The sequence below is a fragment of the Labeo rohita genome, chromosome 10 (genome assembly GCF_022985175.1).
Source record: "Labeo rohita strain BAU-BD-2019 chromosome 10, IGBB_LRoh.1.0, whole genome shotgun sequence".
Classification (NCBI taxonomy): Eukaryota; Metazoa; Chordata; class Actinopteri; order Cypriniformes; family Cyprinidae; genus Labeo; species Labeo rohita.
The window spans coordinates 16,383,037-16,391,231 of NC_066878.1; positions in this window are offsets into that span (position 1 = coordinate 16,383,037).

The window sequence follows — 8,195 nt, forward strand, 5'->3', positions numbered from 1 at the left end:
GCTGGTCCTGGACCAGCACATGGCCAGCTAAGGACCAGAATAAACCTGCAAAGGACCAGCATAAACCAGCTAAAACCAGCATCAAAATCTACCTAACCAGCATATGCTGTTTTTTTTTAACAGGTTCACCCAAAAATGAAATTCTGTCATTAATTACTCGCCTTCATGTTGTTCCAAACTTGGAAGTTTTTCAGAACACAAGTTAAGATATTTTTGATGAAATCCAAGAGCTTTCTGACCCTGCTTAGACAGCAACGGAACTGACATGTTTCAGGCCCAGAAAGTAAGGACATCATAAAATAGTCAATGTGACATCAGTGGTTTAACCGTAATGTTATGAAGCTACAAGAATACTTTTTGTGCACAAAGAAAACAAAAACAACAACTTGATTCAACAATTCTTCTAAACCAATGGTGTTTTCACTATTTGTTTATGTATTTGTATTTGTTTATGAATTTCTCTTTTTTTTTTTTTTTTTTTTTTTTTTTTTTTGTGAACGTTTTTGTGATAAGTTTGTATATAATGTGTAGTTGTGTGTATAAAAGTGTATACGCACCCTCTGTAAAGATATATTTCTTCTCTGAGGACAAAGAAATAAATTAAATGAATACATAAAACTACAAATACTTTAATTTCCCATAAAATTGTGTTTTATTCAAATATTTCATTTGTAATAGATTATTATGTATTTTGATGATTATAGAAAAATGTAGGGTGTATCTATCTATCAGTTGTTGATTGGCTGGAGGCAGATCTCAGAAGGAGAAGGAAATGACTGGACAAATTTAGCATATGCCACCAGAGAGCAGTATGGCATTATTTTAACACAAGATTGAGTTCTGACAATTTCATAAAAAATTATGAGATCAAAACATTTTTTTTTTTTTTTTAAATGAAACATATCCAAGTATAAATCATTCACAATAAAATCAGAAACATGCATTTAGAAAACATTTAATATAATTTAAATCATCAACATGTTTAAATCAAATTACTGATAACAATTCCAATTTTGAAGTGGAATTCCAATTATTTTCCAGCAGAAATGATTAGTAACAAACCTTTAGTAAAAAGCACAGTTCTGTTTCATTAAATGATGTGAAAATATTTAAAGGACTGATGGTGCCGGAACCCCTTTCTTCTTTTTTTTTTCTTTCTTTCTTTTTCTTTCTTTCTTTCTTTCTTTCTTTCTTTCTTTCTTTCTTTCTTTCTTTCTTTCTTTCTTTCTTTCTTCTTCTTCTTCTTCTTCTTCTTCTTCTTCTTATCTGTCCTAAAAATGTCTGGCCAGCCACACTGTAAAAAACAACTTGTTGAGTCAACTTAAAATTTTTGGTAACCTGGCTGTCTTCAAATTTTAACTTCAGTCAACTCAAAAAAAGGTTTTTCAACATGAAATGTTCAGTTATACTAAGTGACAACTTAGATATTTGAGTTGAATCAACTTAAAAATTTAAGGCAGTTGGGTTACTTACCCATCTGTTAAGTTTAGCAAACACAAATATCTAAGCTGTTACTTAGTACAACTTAACATTTCAAGTTGACTAAACTTATTTTTAGTTGACTCAACTTAAAATTTTAAGGCAGCAGGGTAACAAATTATTTTAACCTTTGAACTGTAAGGTCCAAAAGCAATTTTTTCCCCCTCTAACAGATCAAGATTTTTCATAATTTTGAATTTTCTGGATAACTTTTTCAAACTAACTCATACTAGAATGTCCAATAAAAACTCAAAAGGTATAATTATTTTATGTATGACAAAATAAATAAATAAAAATCCTTGATAAACATTTTGTTCAGCTTTACTAAGAGAATCAGGGAAAAAAAAAATTTGATTGTAACCTTTATGGTTACCGGTATGGAGATATGATCAAAAATGTAAAAGTATTTATTATTATTGCCACCTATGATCTCATCACAGCACGTGTGTGTGTGTGTGTGTGCACCTGAGTAGTGAAGGAAATGCACTGTAAAAAATAAAAAACACAATTTGTTAAATCAGTTTATTAGCAGACAAATGAGTGCAAGTTTGGCCTGTCAGTGGTACAATAGAGTTTAAGTTAGAGATGCCAAATTTGCTGTGGTTAATGAAGAGACTGTTCTCTATCTGTGTGCCAAATTTCACAACTCTTCTGCAAGCGGTTCTATAAGACTTATAAGATTCAGAACATGATATGATAAAGTATTTTACTTCAAAAATTGAAATGGTCCATGCCCAAAAAGAAGAAGAACAAAAACAAGAACAAGAACAGGAAATATAGTTATGTGAGACTTATAGAACCTCAGACACTTTGATCTTCTGATATGCAGACAATACAAACAAGTATTAACATACAGACATCTGTTACAATGGTCTCAGTCTTAAAAGAAGTAAACTAAAAGGTAGCATAGATCATAAGAATTGTGAGATATTTTGCTCACTGTAGAGGGTGTGCCATTTCCCAGTGTCTTTCATGCAAATTAATATCTGTGAACAAAAGGTGTAAACTTTCCACGTCTAGACCTTGATAAATGTTAATTCCAATTGTTAGTTCCTATTACCATTTGAGGGATGTTTGCTTTGGTTTGAGTACTTAAGAAAATGTTGCAAGGAGAACTAAGTGTACATGAGAAACACCGACATGATTATAGAAGGTTACCATTAGAGGAAGTTATGGTCACTTTGATTCTATGGTAATGGCCATCACCTCTGGTTTGATATATAGTAGTCAACATTTAATGCGGATCAAAACATTTCATCAAAATTTCATCCTAAAACCAAAATCCATACATTCTTGCTGATATGGTCTGAAAATAATTTGGGTCGAATTTGGTAAAAATTGGACCAAGAGTCTAAGAGGAGTTTAAAAAAGTAGGTTTTCAACATAAATCAATATAAATTTCAGCTGATAATGGCATAATTGGTTAATAAGTTCTAAGCAAAAATATACATTTCCTGACGACTAGGAGACACAGTGCCAAAACTGTGCTGGTAGCCTCAGATCATGGATGTCATAATACACACCAAGTTTGGTTTAAATACACTGAAGCATTGTGGAGATATAGCCTCACATTAATTTTGGTGTGCTTTTCGTCAAACTAGTTTATGTGCTATTCCAGAATGGTTGGACTAATCAACTTCACAGTTTAAATGTTATTAACATAAACATGAGTGCAAATTTGAGCTGTCGCTGGTGCTAATGGGTTTGAATTAGAGACCCCAAACTTGCTATGTCCTCTATCTGTGTTCCAAATATAATAACCTTCCTGCATTATCAAGTCTAGCAAAGTAGGATCCCATCTTGCAAAAATATGTAGGAAAGCCAGTGGGGGGCTTGACCTACACTGACCAAAATTATAAACGCAGAACTTTTGTTTTTGCCCCCATTTTTCATGAGCTGAACTCAAAGATCTAAGACTTTTTCTATGTACACAAAAGGCCTATTTCTCTCAAATATTGTTCACAAATCTGTCTAAATCTGTGTAAGTGAGCTTCTTCTTTGCCGAGATAATCCATCCACCTGACAGGTGTGGCATATCAAGATGCTGATTAGACAGCATGATTACTGCACAAATGTGCTTTAGACTGGCCACAATAAAAGGCCACTCTAAGGGTGCTTTCATACCTGTAGATCGATTGCTTTGTTCTGAAATGAGTTCAAATTATTACAATGTTGCTTTTTACTCATAGTGCGGTTTGCTTTCACACAGCAAATTTCTAAATGGACCAAATGTGTTAATACAAGTCACGCACGAGTAAACTGTCCTCTCATTGGTCAAAGTTCCACGTTTTTTTCCGGGATTCCGCTCAGCTATCATCTGTCAGGATGGAACAACAACAGCTTTGCGGGCTTATTATTGCATTTTTTTTTTAGGTATCGCTATATTAATTTAGAATTTGGAGCAGAAGGCCAGGATTTGTCAGGAAAACATTTTAAAAATACACCTCCTACAAAAAGAGCAATAAGACGGCATTATAAAATGAAAAGGCGCGCTTTGATTTTGAATGGCCCAGACAGGCACAGGTTCATTTTAAGCGGTATTAGCAAAACAACAGACAGCATGTATGGCGTTGTGTGGGTGAGCGGTTTGCTGATGTCAACGTTGTGGATCGAGTGGCCCATGGTGGCAGTGGGGTTATGGTATGGGCAGGCATATGTTTGGACAACGAACACAGGTGCATTTTATTGATGGCATTTTGAATGCACAGAGATACCGTGACGAGATACTGAGGCCCATTGTTGTGCCATTCATCCACGACCATCACCTCATGTTGCAGCATAATAATGCACGGCCACATGTTGCAAGGATCTGTACACAATTCCTGGAGGCTGAAAACATCCGAGTTCTTGCATGGCCAGCATACTCACCGGACATGTCACCCATTGAGCATGTTTGGGATGCTCTGAATTGACATATACGACAGCGTGTTCCAGTTCCTGCCAATATCCAGCAACTTCGCACAGCCATTGAAGAGGAGTGGACCTACATTCCACAGGCCACAATCAACAACCTGATCAACTCTATGCAAAGGAGATGTGTTGCACTGCGTGAGGCAAATGGTGGTCACACCAGATACTGACTGGTTTTTGGACCCCCCCCTCCTCCCAATACAGTAAAACAGCACATTTTAGAGTGGCCTTTTATTGTGGCCAGCCTAAGGCACACCTGTGCAATAATCACGCTGTCTAATCAGCATCTTGATATGCCACACCTGTGAGGTGGATGGATTATCTAGGCAAGCAGAAGTGTTCACTAACATAGATTTAGACAGATTTGTAAACAATATTTGAGAGAAATAGGCCTTTTGTTTACATAGAAAAAGTCTTAGATCTTTGAGTTCAGCTCATACAAAAACAATGTAACAGCCATTATTGTCAAAACAGCTGGCAACAAAAGTGAGTAGATCCTACACTCTTAAAAATAAAGGTGCTTCACGATGCCATAGAAGAACCTTTTTTGTCTAAATGGTTCCATAAAGAACCTTTAACATCTGAAGAACATTTCTGTTTTACAAAAGGTTCATTGTGGAAAAGAAGGTTCTTCAGATTACAAAAAGTTAAGAAAGAGATGGTTCTTTAAAGAACCTTTGACTGAATGGTTCTTCTATGGCATCACTTGAGCATTTCCACTGGCACACAGCGAGTGGAGTGAAGCGAGTGTTTTTCATTCATACCTATGAAAGTTGAGCACTCATAGGGTGCATTATGGGAATGAAAGCAGTGTGGAGAAAGCGTTGAGAGCGACTGAGAGCGCTCACTGCCAATAGAAAACAATTTAAAAAAGCAGTGGCGTGGTAGCATTGCCGCGGCACTGAGCGCAGATTTGACGCTGTTGTGGAAAAGCACCGTTAGGACCCAATCAGACAGAGAGCGTTTTTGCAGTGAGAGGCGCCTTTTTTGAATTGTTTTCTATTGGCAATGAGCATTATGTGCGCTGTTTATGCGCCCCAGGCGCCTCACGTTTTAACCGCTTGCTGTGCCCTTGTGCTCTGAGCGCCTGTAGTTGAAAAAAAAGCAACTCTGAGCAGAAAAACGCCGACGTCATTGCGTTTTTTTCCATCGTCCAATCAAATGAATGGAGAGGCAGGCCTTCCGTTGTGGTGATGAAAGTTTACCGTTGCTTAAGGTGCGTTCACGCAATATTGGAATTCCCGTAATTATGAGATTCCAACTTGTAAAAAGCATTCACATCCTCGTAGAACTCATAATTAACTGGGAGTCTTCTGAGAGCTATGACTTGTACCACATGACCACTGTACCACCTGACCAACATAGGCTCTGTTTAGGCCTAGATAGTGTTGCCATAGAAAAGCATAATTCTGAGTCTGAGGACGTGAACTGTTTCAAATAGAATGTCACATGTTGTCATCTCGAAATTCCGATATGGCGTGAATGCAGCATTAGAAAGACCGGAGACTGCAGTGATGGAGGAGAAACTTTTGGTGTCTATCGCGAGTTGTAACAGCAAAAAACTAAGATTTTAGAGCGCTCGCGCTATAATCCTTTGATTAGACTGACAGGACTGCTGATTTGTTGGTTGCCTAGCAACATAAAAAAACACAATGGTGCCTCTCGCGTTTTCAGATCTAAAAAACGCATTCGGTGTGATAGGGGCCTTATTCGGTTCTTTTAGAGACGGACGTGCTACCTCGGCTGTGCGTTCTGCATCATCAACCTGGAACTAAAGTGTAATCCAGTTCGATTCTGTGAACCACTGTTGTGCCCATTTTCGACCCCCACCAAATTATTACCCCCTCTCGTTGAAATCGCTACCTGATTGCCTAATCCTAACCCCATCCCTAATCCTAACCCTTCCCCCACACCTAACGCTAAACCTACCAAAACTGGGGGGGGTAGTAATCTGGCGGGGGTCAGAATTCAGCACAACACCGGCTCAAAAGAATTCTTTCAAAAAGTGAACATCACTAGACATCACTAGTTTCAATACTACACGCTAAATAATACTAATATTCACAATAATAATTATAAGAAGAAGAACAATGTATTAATGACACAAGGAAAGTTTGGTATTTTTACATGATGCTTACACCACATGATTTTTAAAATAGTATAAAAATTTTCAGAACCACATGAAACTAACATATTCAGCAGCCTGTGCGACCTACATGATATATCTGCATAGAAGAGTTGTTTTAGGGCAGAGCTTGTTAATGGAAGATTGCTTAATCTTTTTTTCCCAGTAATGTGCTGATAAATTGTGCATAATTAGACCAAGAATGTGTATTATGTTAGCATTTCTTCAGAGTGTTTAATAATATCTTGGCTCAGTTTCTGATAAAAGCCATTAGTCACCAGTTCTTTGGAGAATGTAATCTTGCTCTTTTTTATTATGTAAATGTTTCGGTACAGACACCTTTAATCACAAATAGACCATAAATAATGATATGCATGAGTTACATTGCATGATCGATTTATAATAGCATAGATACTGTAAGCGAATAAGATGAAGGGTGTGCAGAAGTTCAGGTGTTTATGACTACATCTTAAAGATAATGATGGCCATGATGAGATAAGATACTTGGGTATTTCAGAGGAATACAGAGGATACTTGTACCATATAATCTGTTTTTTAACTTAAATCTGTGCACTTTTGAAAGTAACCCATCAATGTAACCCATCAAGTTGACTAAAAAAAGAGCAATTTCTCTGTTAGATTTTCTAATCTCATAGAGGTTCAGCTGCTAAACATTAGGTATCATGATATAACCAACAAGACATGTACGCATCTACTATCTGAACCTGAAAATGTTCAGCCTCCACTGGTTAATAATTGATCATTCAGCCACGCAGTGTGTTGTAGCAAGTTTCTAAAGAATAACGTGGTTATCACATGAACTAAAAGATAGTGGCAAATATCCAGGCAGTTTCCTTGGTGATACAGGCAAGAATGACGTTTCGACAATTTCAATGGCTACTGCTGCGCTTTAGTCATTAGAAAATCTTACATTCAAGCCTAATAATCATGTTTACATCTGCAGCTAAAAGTGCTACAGATCCAGATCCATTGAGGCCGGTGCACTGAATGTATGTGTCAGGTAAATGGTGTTTTTTAAAATGAAAGTTACACTTTGTCATGTAATCAAAAGTTAAAATATGTGTTGGCGCCAATAGCACAGCTGTGCTTGCGGCGAACTGAGTTCGATTCCCGTCTCAAGGTCCTTTACCGATCCTGTTCCCCTCACTATGCCCAGTACTTCCCTGTCATCTCTGTACTGTCCTGTCTATTAAAGGCACAAAAAAGCCCAAAAATATAACTTAAAAAAAAAGTAAAAAAAATGTTAAGTCTTATGGTTACATTTGCTGATGCTGTAATATCCAATCATTTGGTAATTCTATAAATCAAAAATGCAGAATAATATCTTTTTCTAGCTAATCAAAAGAGGCTTCCTTAACTCATTAGAGCTTTGCTAAGCTGTAAGCTAAACTGTTAGCTTGCACACTAAAGCCTGAAATGTTTCATTTCACATTTTTTTCACCATTTTTCACCAAATTAAATTATATTTATTAACATGTTTTCAAGATTCCGAATGAATATGCTATAAAGCAGTTTTTAGTATAACCAGGCACTGAACAGAATGGCTACTAAAAGTTTCTCAGTCATTAAATTTGCTTTAGGATGTCTAGTAAATGGTCCTGTAGTGTATAAACCTTAAATTTGTCATATTACAGCCATGTTCACTTTCCTTTGCTGCAAG